General features: G+C 35.7%; 1 protein-coding gene across 1 annotated transcript in view; it reads left to right on the top strand.

The window, feature by feature from the left end:
* Positions 1-16,168, top strand: part of SCAMP1 (secretory carrier membrane protein 1) — a 121,961-nt gene that overhangs the window by 14,006 nt on the left and 91,787 nt on the right. The window lies entirely within an intron of this gene.

Below are 16,168 nucleotides of genomic sequence, written 5' to 3'. Positions count from 1 at the left end.
ATACATTGATAATTATAACTTGATTGATAGTAGAAGAAAACACAAAACATTTGAATGCAAATAATTTAGTATATATAGCTATTAAAGATGTTTGCTTCTCAAACACAGTGAAAACAATGCATAGTGTAGAAGCATTCTGTACATAACAAATACTTTAAGTTCTCACTTTCTTCAAGAGAAATAAGCTGTGGCCGTGTTATATACATGCTAATGGCAGCCATTTAATCCGTGGAAATCCTCTAATGGTGGTTAGAATTCTCATATGATAATTTGGGATATATGGAGAGCACTGTCAAGTGAAAGTGGTAGGTAATGGGAAAAGAGCATCAGGAGTATTGGCCAGTCATGGCCAGGTGTTGGTAAACTAGGTGTAATTTTACCACCATTTGGCACTTTTTCTTATAAACAAATTCTAAATGGTGGTTAAGCTTCCCAGGCCAGTGCTTAGAATTCTGTATGTAGCACCAAACCCAAGCATTCTCTACAGTAATGTACCCAAAGAGGGGGAAGGTTCATTTGTGATGTCAGGGATTCATCCCCTGCTAGCCTCCCATGACATTGAAAAGTAATCATAACCTTAAAAACTAATAGCTCAGATATTAAAAAAAAAATTAGATGTCTTTTTCAAAAATCTTCAAGCAAGTGCACAACTCTCCAACATTTGTATGAAACCTACATCACAAGGTGATTTGTCATAACAATAAAAGGAGTTCTTCTTACTGTTATCCTCACTTCAAGTCATGATATATAATAGCTTCTAAAATCCCTGAGCTTGGTAAGGCAACTAGTAATTTGCATGTCTTGTTTTTGTTTCTATTTATGTTAATACCAAAAAGTTTGAAAGTTAGTAAAAAATTAGAGCCTGCTTTAGAAAATACAGGCAACTTGGGGTAAAATAAATAATAATTACATGTTGCAACAAAAGATAATCTTGCATTATTATTTATTTTCTTTATCTGTTATTTAAAAAGATTCCCATCTTTTTTCTGATTCAAAAGGAAAACTCCTGGAACTATTAATATAAGAAACATAACAACAACAATAACTAAATACTGAAGTTAGAAAAATTAATTTGCCTGTGGTCACCTAGCTAGGAGGTAGAGAAGCAAACCTTAAGCAGTGTGGTTCCAGAGCCCACCTTCTTACCTTCTCCCCTCTGCTAGTGGAATACAAACCTCAGCAAATTTCACTTACTCCTTCTTCTTATCTCCCTGACACCAGGCTAAGAACACAGAAATGTTTGCCTGCAGTATGTAAAGTTTATAGAACTTTATCTTATGAACTGAACTCTAAGTGGTGGTGAAGTTCCCCTGAGATTCAGCTATAAACATTTCCATTAAAAATGTTTATATTAAATAGAAAAAGCATGTATTACTACTTTCAAGCTTTGGGAATACATTAATTTGCATTTTTGCAATATGCTACTTACCTTAGGCTTGCTACATCCGATATAAAACCACAGAGACTGACTAACTCAACCTAAAACAAGCATCCCTAGCTGTAGGAAAGTTGCTATGTAGGAAAGTTGCCACATGGGGATAAAATTACACCTCTATTTTTTAAATCTTTCTTAAGGATTTACTATCCATGTAAGACATGTTTATATTCTCTAAATGTTCAGTTCTTTGCCCTACTGATTGCTTTAAGACGTAATTTGGTTTCTTGCCACTGCTCTATCTTTAGGCATATTATCTTTTTTTGACTATAGTTCAGTCAGAACATGTTTTCATGTAGTTCCTATAGCTCAGATATGGTACTACAAAATAGAGTGTGAAATTTGGACTAGCAGGACTGCCTTTACCTCCATGGTATCTGATAGCATTTGGTATCTAATTCTTTTGCCAGTGGACCATCTAATTTCTGTTATTTTGGTTAGTGACTTTGAGTGGACCTAATGGTATAATTTGAAAAACAAACAAAACATATTCTCAGTCTTTACCAACCATTATATTTAAAATGGAGAGCTTGCCAGTTTAATAGGTCTTTATGGTTGTTTAAAATTTTATATAATTACTGTGACTGCATTGGAGATTAAAGTGGACCAAACTCAATTGTCTCCAAGAGATTATCATCATTGAAGATGGAGTAAGAGTAGGTTATTTAGTAACGTATATGAAACTCCCAAAAATCAGATGCTGTGATAGTCACTTGGGATACAAGATAAAGAGAATTTTCTGATGTCAAATAATCCACACTTTAGTTGGGAGATATAATGTGTGATAAATGCTTTGATGCTAACAAAACAAGAATAACATGTTCTTCATATTGCAGAAACAGAACTTCCTGAGAAGATGAGGCCTGAACTATCTTGCCTCAGTTCCCCTAAATGCAGAATCTGAGGCAGAAGGCATATGTGTTGTTATACTTCACTTCTCTCATTTTATAGGTAGGGAAATTCGGACACAGAAGTTAATTTTTCTAAGTTTACTCAGGAATGACAGGACTTGGAATAAAATTGTTTCATGGAATTGCTTCAATAAGGGTAAGGATAATGTGAGAAATAATTTCTCATAGCAATTGCTTAAAAGTGCTGCTGGCAATATAAAATGAAACAAAAAAAGGACCAGACCTCTCAATGTCATTTTGGCTGTAAGCTAAGAAACTAGAATTTCTTGTTTTCTATATTATTTAGGTTCATTACATTTATTATTAATTATCTGCAGGAAATTTTTACCAAATTATATTCACAAATTATGTTTGTTTCCAAAGAAATCTTTCTCTAGAATCTATAGAGTGTACTCGGTAATCAAACAGATGCCTACTTAGGAGGTAAGTTGGCTTGGGCATGATTGCTTTAGTTAAGTTTCTAATTTACTAAGGACTGATTTGGGTCTATAAACATAAGTGAGTTTCTTTTAGATTTGAGTAAGACTGTTATGACCCTTGCCATGATATGAATTTTTCAAAATCATGATTTATTGAATAATTCCTAGTGATTATTAAGCACGTATCACAGTTATAAAAGTTTCGCTAAATACACTTGTCTTAGAGTCTTGTTGAGAGATTTTTAATGGCTTTTCCTAGCTCCTTTTTAAAAAAAGTGGGGCATTTAGAAACTGTAGTACTATTCCAGGTGAGTGAATTTGTTAGTATTTATTACATTCATATGATTATAGTAACTATGAGAATTATGGAGTAGGGGAAAAATTGAACTCAGGGGAGGGCCTCTCAGCTTGGGGCATTTCTTGTTTAATCAAATTGTCTAGTGTAAGTGTATAATCTTGACTGAACCAAGCAGAGCTGTTGAAGAGTATTTTAATTACATTTTATAGAGCAGCACAATATTTATTCTTTTTCTTCTGAGGAAATATAGTTTTGAACATAAATTTCTTTATTGCATTTTCTTCCAACAACTTGATCTTTGGATTTAGATTTGGATTTGAATCCTGACCATGTCACTTATTATATGACTTTGGGCAAATTACTAAAACATCTCTAAGTCAGTATTCTCAGTAGTGAAAGAAAAGATACAGAACCCAAGTCATAAAACTCTTCTGAGGATTACATGAAATAATTAAGAGTCTGGTATCATGCTAACCTAGATGAATTTTCTTTCTCTCTTTGAATCTGTAGCCTTCAATTTCCCATTGGCTTCCTTGATAGAACTATAAATGTGCATTTTCTTATAATGTTTAATATATTCAAAATAATACCTTGTATCTCATGAAAAAGTGTGAAGGAACTAATGGTGAAAATCTGCTACTGTGTTATATAAAAATACTGGACTGGAAAGATTCTAATCATGTCTCTTGTCATCCTTTGTAATTTTGAAAAACTTAGAGGAAATTTAAGTCTAGTTTGTCATATTTCTTTTTGCTAACATAATTGAATTTGTCCAAATGGACAAAAGTGAAATTATTCTATGAGCCAGTCTTGAATAAGTTGTAGTGCCTGGATCAGTACTGTCCAATAGAAATATAATTTCTGCCGCATATGCAATTTAAAATTTTCTAGTAGCCATATTAGAAAAAAAGGAAAAACCAAGTGAACTTAATTGTAATACATTTTATTTTACTCCATATAAAGAATCTTATTTCAACACCTAATCAATATAAATGTTGCAGGAAGTCAGGGACCCCGAACGGAGGGACCAGCTGGAGCCACAGCAGAGGTTATTTCATTTTAATATGGACATTTATCAGCTCCCAAATGATACTTTTATAATTTCTTATGCCTGTCTTTAATCCTGTTATCTTCATAAGCTGAGAATGTACATCACCTCAGGACCACTGTGATAATTGTGTTAACTGTACAAATTGATTGCAAAACGTGTGTTTGAACAAAATGAAATCAGTGCACCTTGAAAAAGAACAGAATAACATCGATTTTTAGGGAACAAGGGAAGGCAACCATAAGGTCTGACTGCCTGCGGGGTTGGGCAAAAAGAGCCATATTTTTCTTCTTGCAGAGAGCCTATAAATGGACCTGCAAGTAGAGAAGATATTGCTAAATTATTTTCCTAGCAAGGAATATTAATATTAATACCCTGGGAAAGGAATGCATTCTTAGGGGGAGGTCTATAAACAGCTGCTCTGGGAATGTCTGTCTTATGCAGTTGAGATAAGGACTGAGATATGCCCTGGTCTCCTGCAGTATCCTTAGGCTTACTAGGGTGGGGAAAAAACTCCGCCCTGATAAGTTTGTGGTCAGACCGGTTCTCTGCTCTTGAACCCTGTTGTCTGTTGTTTAAGATGTTTATCAAGACAATACGTGCACCGGCTGAACATAGACCTTTATCAGTAGTTCTGCTTTTGCCCTTTGCCTCATGATCTTTGTTGGACCCTTATCAGTAGTTCTGCTTTTGCCTTTTGCCTTGTGATCTTTGTTGGACCCTTATCAGGAGTTCTGCTTTTGCCTTTTGTCCTGTTTCCTCAGAAGCATGTGATCTTTGTTAGATTGTTATTAGTAGTTCTTCTTTTTGCCCTTTGAAGCATGTGATCTTTGTACCTACTCCCTGTTCATACACCCCCTCCCCTTTTGAAATCCTTAATAAAAACTTGCTGGTTTTGAGGCTCAGGGGGGCATCACGGTCCTACTGATATGTGATGTCATCCCTGGTGGCCCAGCTGTTAAATTCCTCTCTTTATACTGTCTCTCTTTATTTCTAGCCGGCCGACACTTATGCAAAATAGAACTTACGTTGAAATATTGGGGGTGGGTTCCCCCGATATATAAAAATTAGAGATATTTTACATTGTTTTGCTAAATCTTTGAAATTGAAAATCTAATGTATTTTATACTTTTAGCACATCTCAATTGGACTACATTTTAAGAGCTACATGTGGCTGGTGGCTACCATATTTACAGGTAGCACAGGTGTATAGCACATCTATAAAATGCATTACTACAACAGTAGATGGCTTTTGCACACTGTAGGATGTGTGTGATAAAAGAATGTCATTTATTATTGCCGGTCTAAAGTTTGTCTCCAGTTCTTAGCAGTCACTTAATGGTGAGAATTTACCTGTCATTGCAATCTGTTCAATAAATGATTTCGCCAGTTTTCATTGCCCATTCCCAAGTATTTAAAAATTTCAAAGGCCTCAAATATATCTACTTCACATTAATTATATCTGTAGGAATGACATGAAAAGGTTTGTATTTTGAAAAGCTGATTCTGGCTTATTATGAAGAATAGATTGGCATGGGGTCGGAGGATAGGGAGGGAAGACCAGTAAGGAGTTCATTGCCATTGACACATGAGAAATACTGGCAGATTGATCTCTGGGGTGGAGGAGGGATTTTTTTGTTTGTTTGTTTTTTGTTTTGCTTGTGTGCATTTTAAAGATGATCAAGACTTGAAATGTGAGGTATCTTGCTGGGAAGAAGCAGTTGAACATATGAGAGAAAAGGATAATTGACAGGGTGATCCTAAGAAAAGTTAGGAGGAGATTAAGCTTAGATATGAAGAAGATTTTCCCCCCTACCTTGGGGGAAAGGCTTCCTCCTTGCTTTTCCTTCCCTCCTCTTTTTTGCTTCCCTTTTCCTTTTTTTCCCCTAACCTCTAGACAATGTGGGAGGTAAGGAAAAAAAAAGCTGAGGCCCTTCTGATGATCTGCAGGACATTGTGAAAACTTCTGTAACACAAAGTCATTTCTCACCAGTTAAAATAACAGTAACCATATTTATTGGCTCTGTTTTTGCTATGGTGACTCATTGGCAACTCTAGTAATTGCTGTTCCCCTCAGATGCTTTACCTGCTGCTCTCTGCTCCCTTTTCTGGCCACCTTCCTATAACTTAGCTTCTGTTTGTCACTCTTTCTACCATGGCTGTTGTCAGCTTCTACTGCTGCTGTTATAGTTCCCAATTTTATGTCTCATATTCAGTCTCCTCAAAAATGGGAATAGGATTGGATTGATTAGCAGTTAGTCGGTACCGAGTTGCTTCTGTTGGGCCTGCCAGGTTTCCTCGTGTCCAATTCTAAAGATAGTTGCCTTTGGCACAGAGGCCAGTTTCTTATTCTTAGTTATGTAGCCAAGTTAATAGGGTCACGTGACACAAAGATTGGGCAAAGAACTGCTTCTGGTTGCTTTCCTTAGAACGTGTTTTAAGGAAACACAGGTGGGTGTTTTTTGTCCTATTCATTACCTAATATTTGCTATACTTTTTACAATTCTCAGTTAGCCTTAGGTGGAGAGCTTTTTTGCTTGATCCTTAACTTACTGTTGGTGGTAATGACGATAGCAGCCTCACCTGTCACTTATTTGAGTCTTTCCCATGTGTGGAAACTATATTAAGCACTTTACATGTAGTAACTCATGAATTATATGATACATTTTACTGATGAAAAAACTGAGGTACAGTGAAATACGAAGTGACTTGTTCAAAGTTTATAGCTTCTTAGTAATGGAACTGGAATTTGAATACAGGCAGCCAGCAATCCGTAGCATAACATTTCTGAACTATGGTTGACCATTGTGATTATCAAATTTCCCCTTAATTTTAAAGATGAGAAAATCGAGAGAGTTTGAGTGACTTGCCTGATGTCACAGTATTGGTCGTTACCAGGTGCTCAGTTTCTGATTCCTAGACTAGTGCTTTTTTCTGCTACAGAACAAGTACCCAGGACATAGAAGGTTTTGGATACTAATCATGAAACCCAAGCCTGTGTTAGCAGATATCATAGTAAGTGGATATATAATGTATAGCTGTACAATAATCATCCATGTAGATTTTTATGTTATTAGACTACTATTTAGCTTAAAAATGACATATGTACAGAGAGAAATAAACAGGAGACTGAGCTTGATTAGTCATATAAGTTGATTGAGTCAATCTCCTTATCTCCAGCAGGTGAAAGCACTGTCTCCCAGGTTGCATCTTTCAGGTTATGTGTGGCAGTGATTAAGAAATATCCAATTCAGTGCATGGTGTAGGAGAGCATTTGGAATACAGTGAAGGTTCATTCCTCTGGAGAATTTGGTAGAGAAACCTAGTATTGAAGATATAAACTAATTGTGCTAGATGTAAACTTTTATTCTCTTGTTTGGAAAAACATTTGTTTTCATATCCATATTGATATTTTAGTGAAATATGAAGTAAACACTGTGAAGTAACACTGTAAAGTTAAGTGGCATTACTAGAGTATTGACAGAGTAGCCTTGGCTTAACTAATGATGTAAAGATATAACTCTAATGTCTATGCATAGTCAGATCCACATGATATTTAAATTAAACTCTGAAGAATATCTTTACTTGCTACTTAAAAGTTAATAAAATACAGAAGCCAAGTATGATCCTCTAAGTCAACAAAATAAGACTATCTGAGAATCTTTTCCTTATTAGAAATATAAATTCTCAGGCATCATCCCAGACCTACTGAATCAGAAACAAGGTACGTTCAGAGTGACGCTCAGCAATCTGGATTTTACAAGCCCTCCAGGTGACCGCAATGCATGCTGAAGTTTGAGAACCACAGCCAAAGAAGAAACCAAATTATCAGTTGAAATAATTTCATTTTGATTATGTTGGAGAAGAAGAATTAACATTTTCCTGCCACAGTTTTGGAATTATTAATAAGGAATTAGGAATTGGAAAGTCCTAGTTTAATTTTTGTCTCAGACATGCACTAATTGATCTTAAGGAAGTTTCCTGACCTTGTTTAAGGCCACAGCTTCTTTCTCTGAAAAATAGAATGATACAGTCTACCAGGAAAGATCATAGCAAAGATTGGAAATAAAAGTAAATGTAAAAGTAAATGCTGAATACTTAATAGGCGTCAATATCATTTATCGTTACTTAATTCTTTTTCAGTTTTGTTGTCTTCTCCCAGTTTAGAGACTATGGCTTCCTCAACACTACAGTTGCTAAAGCTAATTTGAAACATTAATTATGTAATAATTCAGAGATATCAGTTCTTTACCTTCCTAAATCTAGTGTCATTCTTGGTATATTGTGTACATACTTTAATGCTTTGTCATCTAATACTGCATTAGGAGAGTGAACTCAGTTCACTTGAGAAAATGATTTTATCAAATTGCCTGTTAACTTCTAGCCAGGATTAAATTTCTAGAATCTAGAAGGAAACAAGTGCACTTTAGTCACTGTAGTTGAAAGTAGAAAATTGGAAGGATGATTTTAGTCTCTTTGGAACTAAGTTATACCTTATTTATTTATTGGCTTTTAAAAGTATTTAAGGTGAATTTTAGCACACTCAAGATAATTAGATGTGTGTATTTGTAAAGTGAGAGTTGGACTCGTACTTCTGTGGCACTGAGAGAATGACGTTGATAGCGTGAATGTTGGCTAAGCAGGACTCATCTTTCTGATCCTACATTCTGTCTCCCTCCTTTTTTCTTTTTGAGTTAATTTTGTTTTGTAATTACGAAAACATTTCATGGTTCCAAAGTAGAGGCTATAAAACAATGTAAAATTAAGTCTAGCTTCGAAGTCTATCATTTTTATTAGTTTTTGGATTACTCTTCCTTTTAAAAAACATAAACACACATTCATTTTTATCTGCCTTTTGCACCAAAGGTTAACATTTGTTTACACTCCTCTGCACCTTGCTTTTTTCACTCAGCCCATAGCACTTTTATATCTCCTTATACCATTTTACAACTGCATAATGATACTCAGCTGCATAGTACTTTATCATGTAGATTGTCATGGTTTATTCAGTCATCTTCTATTTATATATATTTAGGTTGCTTCCAGTCGATTAATTAGTGTGGTGCTTCCATGTGGTTACAAATAGAATTTTGCCGATATTTCTTTGGAGTAGGTTCCTAGAAGTGAGACTGTGGGTCAAAGGATAAATGCAGATGTTATTTTGCTAGGTATTGCCAACTTGCCCTCCATAAAGGTTGTAACAGTCTTTATTCCCATTAGCAATGCATGAGAATGCCTGCTTCCTTACAGCTTTGTCAGTAGAGTATGTCAGACTTTTAGATTTTTTGCTAATTTGATAGGTGAGAAATGATTAAATCAGTGTAGTCTTAATGAGTGTTTCTTTTATGAATGGGATTAAACATCTTTTTATTTACACTTTTTGAACTATCTTTATGCTTTTTTTTTTCAAGAAGTATTTATTGGTTACTACTGCTGCTATTATCTTGAAGAATTACTCTTTGGGTATTTCCCCACAGAGGTGGTAATAATACTCGTTGAAGAAACAGAATATCACCAGGCATGTATGATTAAGAAAAAAAAAAAGATCACTGATCACAGATCACCACAACAGATATAGTAAAAACATTTGAAGGCCGGGAGCGGTGGCTCATGCTTGTAATCCCAGCACTTTGGGAGGCTGAGGCAGGTGGATCACTTGAGGCCAGGAGTTCAAGGCCAGCCTGGCCAACATGGTGAAACCCTGTCTCTACTAAAAATACAAAAATTAGCCAGGCATGGTGGCACATGCTTGTAATCCCAGCTACTTGGGAGACTGAGGCAGGAGAATCACTTGAATGGGGGAGGTGGAGGTTGTGGTGAGCTGAGATCGTGCTACGGCACTTCAGCAGCCTGGGCAACAGCAAGACTCCGTCTCAAAAAAAAAAAAAACTGTTTCTGGTTTCAAAGAGTTCACAGTCTAATTGGGGGAAGAAAAGGCTTGCATGAAGATTATCATCGTTCAGGGAAATAGATGTTGATGGAGCTCTCATAAGTGCTGTGGGAACATTGAGCGTGGAGTAGAGAGACTTGGGTAGAGGGAAGGTATCAGAAAGATCATTGCTTAGCATATGAGGTAATATTTAGACTGAGCCTGTAAGGAAGAGGAAGAGATTGCTAGGCTGACCCTGCTGGGAAAACTATTCTAACTAGAGGAAGCAACGCAAAGGAAGAGTATAACTGATATTTGAGGACTCACTGGTTACTGGTTTTGTAGATGATGGTGAGGGTAGGCATTGAGACTACAGCTGGACCATCTGGATTTGATGAAAGTGCTTGTTGACCCTAAACTCACTTCTAAATTAGGTTAACTTTAGCAATGCTAAGTTGAAAATTTTGATTAAAATGACATGTTTCTATTTTCTCAATTTTCTCACTGACACATGCCTTCTCTCTTGATAATCTTCTTGCTGCTTACACTTTTGGGTAAACTTTGGAGGGGAACCCTGGGAAAGTAAGTGGAGTGATTTCATTCCCTCTTTCCCATTTTACTGTTGAGCAAGACTAAAGCCTTTATGTTTTGTCTGTGTCATACTTTTAATTTATCCTTACTACTTGCTTTATGCCAAATTTGAGGCTCCTTATTCAGTAGCTTGTTTCATTTGGTTAAGGGAGAAAGATCTTTCTCATACGAATTTATAAGGCTGGAAAAATAGGCAGGCTAGATGGTTAGAAGCCTTGTATCTCATTTTAAGGAATTTGTGTTTTGTTTTATAGTTTGTGTAGAGCCTCTAAAAATCTGAAATGGATAAAGGACAGAGGAAAGAGGTTGGAGGAAGGGAATGGCAAGAATAGCTTTGCATTTTTGAGAGGTAAAGAATGGCTGTGTTGAGGAAGGTGAATTGGAGAAGGTACATGTAGACTAAAGAGCAAAAGTCTCCAGACCAGCAGAAGTGGTATCACCTGAGAACCTTTTAGAAATACAGGTTTTCAGACCCCACCCCAGACCTACTGAATGAGAAATTCTGGGGGTTGGGTGCAACACTCTGTGTCTTATTTGATTTTGATGCATACTAAAGTTTGAGACTAGAAATTCGAAGGTTAGCCTACATGACAGTTTGGAAAATGCTTTTCATGTGAATTATGTAGTTGACTTTTGTTAATGTTCATTATGCTGAGATGTTCATTATAAATGCTTTTCACATGAATTACATAGTTGATTTTGTTGAGATATTCATTATATATGTATACTTTATACACACACATACATATACTACAATTTTGTGATTCAGGTTTTTAAAAAATTTCAGTAGGTTTTTGGGGAACAGGTGGTGTTTGGTTACATGAATAAGTTTCTCACTGGTGATTTCTGAGATTTTGGTGCACCTGTCACCCGAGCAGTGTACACTGCACCCATTATGTAGTCTTTTATCCGTCACCCAACTCCCACCCTTTCCCATGAGTCCCTGAAGTTCATTGTATCATTCTTATGCCTTTGTGTCCTCATAACTTAACTCCCACTTGTGAGAACATACAATGTTTGGTTTTCCAGTCCTCAGTAACTTCACTTAGAATAATATCTCCAATTCCATCCAGGTTGCTGCAAATGCCACTATTTCATTCCTTTTCATGGCTGAGTAGTATTCCATGGTGTGTGTGTGTGTGTGTGTGTGTGTGTGTGTGTGTGTGTGTGTGTGTGTATGTATGTGTATATATATGCCACATTTTCTGTATCCACTCGTTGATTGATGTGAATTTAGACTGGTTCCATATTTTTGCAATTGCAAATTGTGCTGCTATAAACATGCCTGTGCAAATATCTTTTTCATATAATGACTTCTTTTCCTTTGGATTGATATCCAGGAGTGGGATTGCTGGATCAAATGGTAGATCTGCTTTTAGTTCTTTAAGGAATTTCCACCCTGTTTTCCATAGTGTTTGTACTAGTTTACATTTTCACCAACAGTGTAAAAGTGTTCCCTTTTTACCACATCCACACCAATATCTATTATTTTTTGATTATGGCTGTCTTTGCAGGAGTAAGTTGGTATCACATTGTGGTTTTGCTTTGCATTTCCCTGATAATGAGTGATGTTGAGCATTTTTCATATGTTTATGGGCCATTTGTACATCTTCTTTTAATAATTGTCTATTCATGTCCTTAGCCCACTTTTTGATGGGATTGTTTTTTTCATGCTGATTTGTTTGAGTTCCTTGTAGACTCTGGGTATTAGTCCTTTGTCAAATGTATAGATTGTGAAGATTTTCTCCTACTCTATGTGTTGTCTGTTTGCTGATTATTTCTTTTGCTGTGCACAAGCTTTTTAGTTTAATTAAGTCCCATCTATTATCCTTTTTTGTTGTTGTGTTTGCTTTTGGGTTCTTGGTCATAAAGTCTTTCCTTAAGCCAATGTCAAGAAAGATTTTTCCAATGTTATGTTCTAGAATTTTTATGGTTTCAGGTCTTAGATTTAGGTCTTTGATCCATCTTGAGTTGATTTTTGTATAAGGTGAGAGATGAGGATCCAGTTTCATTCTTCTACATGTGGCTTGCCAATGATCCCAGCACCATTTGTTGAATAGGGTGTCCTTTCTCCACATTATGTTTTTGTTTGCATTGTGGAAGATCAGCTGACGGTAAGTATTTGGGTTTATTTCTGGGTTCTCTATTCCATTCCATTGGTCTGTGTGCCTGTTTTTATACCAGTACCATGCTCTTTTGGTGACTATGGCCTTATGGTGTAGTTTGAAGTCTCGTAATGTAATGCCTCCAGTTTTGTCCTTTTTACTTAGTCTTGCTTTGGCTATGTGGGCTCCTTTTTGGTTCCATATGAATTTCAGGATTGTTTTTCTAGTTCTGTGAAGAATGATGATGGTATTTTGATGTTAATTGCATTGAATTTGCAGATTGCTTTTGGCAGTATGGTCATTTTCACAATATTGATTCTACCCATCCATGAGCATGGGATGTGTTTTCATTTGTTTGTGTCATCTATGATTTCTTTCAGCAGTGTTCTGTACTTTTCCTTGTAGAGGTCTTTCACCTCTTTGGTTAGGTATATTCCCAAGTTTTTTTTTTTTTTTTTTTTGCAGCTATTTTAAAAGGGGTGGAGTTCTTGATTTGATTCTTAGATTGGTTGCTTTTGGTATATAGTATGGCTGCTGATTTGTGTACATTAATGTTGTACACAAATGTTTTAGTTTCCTGAAACTTTGCTGAATTCATTTACCAGTTCTAGGAGCTTTTTGGATGAATCTTGAGGGTTTTCTAGGTATATGATCATGTCATCAGCAAACAGCAATAGTTTGACTTCCTCTTTACTAATTTGGATGCCCTTTGTTTCTTTTTCTTGTCTAATTCCTCTGGCTAGGACTTCCAGTACGGTGTAGAATAGAAGTGGTGAAAGTGGGCATCCTTGTCTTGTTCCAGTTCCTAAGGGGAATGCTTTCAAGTTTTCCCCGTTCAGTGTAATGTTGGCTGTAGGTTTGTCATAGATGGCTTTTATTACCTTAAGATATGTCCCTTTTATGCCGATTTTGCTGAGGCTTTTTCATAAAGGGATACTGGATTTTGTCAAATGCTTTTTTTTTGTCTATTGAGATGATCAGGTAATTCTTGTTTTTAATTCTGTTTATGTGGTGTATCACATTTATTGACTTGTGGATGTTAAGCCATGCCTGCATCCCTCTTATGAAACCACTTGATTATGGTGGATTATCTTTTTGATATGCTGTTGAATTTGGTTAACTAGTATTTGGTTGAGGATTTTTGCATCTCTGTTCATCAGGGATATTGGCCTGTAGTTTTCTTTTTTTGTTATGTCCTTTCCTGGTTTTGGTATTAGGGTGATACTGGCTTCATAGAATGATTTAGGGGGGGATTCCCTCTCTGTTTTTCGGAATAGTGTCAATAGGATTGATACCAATTCTTCATTGAATGTCTGATGGAATTCAGCTGTGAATCCATCTGGCCATGGACTTTTTTTTTGTTGGTAACTTTTTAATTACCATTTCAGTCTCACTGCTTGTTACTGGTCTGTTCAGAGTTTATATTTCTTCCTGGCTTATTCTACAAGGGTTGTATATTTCCAGGAATTTATCTGTCTCCTCTGGGTTTTCTAGTTTATTTGTGTAATGGTGTTTGTAGTAGCCTTGAATGATCTTTGTATTTCTGTGGTATTGGTTGTAATGTCTCTTGTTTCATTTCTAATTATGCTTATTTGGATCTTTTCTCTTTTTTTCTTGGTTAATATTGCTAATGGTCTATCAGTTTTATTTCTCATTTCAAAGAACCAGCTTTTTGATTCTTTTATCTTTTGTATTTGTTTGTTTCTATTTCATTTAGTTCTGCTCTGATCTTGGTTACTTCTTTTCTTCTTCTGGGTTTGGGTTTGGTTTGTTCTTGTTTCTCTAGTTCCTTGAGGTGTGACCTTAGATTGTCTGTTTGTGCTGTTTCAGACTTTTTGATGTAAGCATTTAATACTATGAACTTTCCTTTTAGCACCACTTTTGCCATTTCCCAGCGGTTTTGATAGGTTGTGTCACTATTATTGTTCAGTTCAAATAATTTTTTAATTTCCATCTTGATGTTAATGTTGACCCAGTCATCATTCAGGAGCAGGTTATTTAATTTCCATGTATTTTTATGGTTTTAAGGGTTCCTTTTGGAGTTGATTTCCAATTTTATTCCACTGTGGTCTGAAAGAGTACTTGATGTAATTTTGATTTCCTTATATTTGTTGAGACTTTTTTTGTCCCTATGATGTGGTCTATCTTGGGGAATGTTCCATGTGCTGATGAAGAGAATGTATGCTTGTATGTTCTGCAGTTGTTGGGTAGAATATTCTGTAAATATTTGTTAAGTCTGGTTGTCCTAGGGTATAGTTTAAATCCATTGTTTCTTTGTTGACTTTTTGTCTTGATGACCTGTCTAGTGCTGTCAGTAGAGTATTGAAGTCCCCCACTATTATTGTGTTGCTGTCTATCTCATTTCTTAGGTCTAGTAGTACTTGTTTTATAAATTTGGGACCTCCAGTGTTAGGTGCATATGTATTTAGGATTTTGATATATTCCTGTTGGACTATTCCTTTTATCATCATATGATGTCCCTCTTTGTCTTTTTTAAGTGCTGTTGCTTTAAAGTTTGTTTTGTCTGATATAAAAATAACTACTCTTGCTTGCTTTTGGTGTCCATTTGCATAGAATATCTTTTTCTAGGCCTTTACCTTAAGTTTATGTGAGTACTTATGTGTCAGTTGAGTCTCTTGAAGACAGCAGATAGTTGGTAAATTCTTATCCATTCTGCCATTCTGTATCCTTTAAGTGGAGCATTTAAGCCATTTACAATCAACGTTATTTTTGAGATGTGAGGTACTGTTCTATTCATTGTGCTATTTGTTGCCTGAATACCTTTTCTTTTTTCTTTTTTTTTTCATTGTATTGTTTTATAGGGCCTGTGAGATTTATGCTTTACGGAGATTCCATTTTGGTGTATTTTGAGGATTTGTTTCAATATTTAGAGCTCGTTTTCATAGTTTTTGTAGTGCTGGCTTTGTAGTGGCAAATTCTCTCAGCATTTCTTTGTCTGAAAAAAGTATGTATCCTTCATTTATAAAGCTTAGTTTTGCTGGATACAGAATTCTTGGCTGATAATTGTTTTGTTTAAGGAGATTAAAGGTAGGACCTCAGCTCTTCTAGCCTGTAGGATTTCTGCTGAGAAATCTGTTAATCTGATAGATTTTTCTTTATAGGTTACCTGATGCTTTTGCCTCACAGCTCTTTAGATTCTTTCCTTTGTCTTGACTTTAGATAACCTGATGACTATGTGCCTAGGTGATGATGTTTTTATGATGAATTTCCCAGGTGTTTTTTGAGATTCTTGTGTTTAGATGTCTAGATCTCTAGCAAGGCCGGGGAAGTTTTCCTCAATTATTCTTTCAAATATGTTTTCCAAACTTTTAGATTTCTCTTCTTCCTTGAGAACAATTATTCTTAGGTTTGGTTGTTAAACATAATCCCAAACTTGTTGGAGACTTTTTTCATTTTTTAAAACTCTTTTTTTCTTTGTCTTTGTTGGATTGGGTTAATTCGAAAGCCTTGTCTTTGAGCTCTGAAGTTCTT

This window comes from Pan paniscus, chromosome 4, assembly GCF_029289425.2.
Source record: "Pan paniscus chromosome 4, NHGRI_mPanPan1-v2.0_pri, whole genome shotgun sequence".
In the NCBI taxonomy this organism is placed as follows: Eukaryota; Metazoa; Chordata; class Mammalia; order Primates; family Hominidae; genus Pan; species Pan paniscus.
The sequence above is the reverse complement of the archived record's forward strand: the minus strand, read 5'-3'. Positions and strand labels throughout refer to the sequence as shown.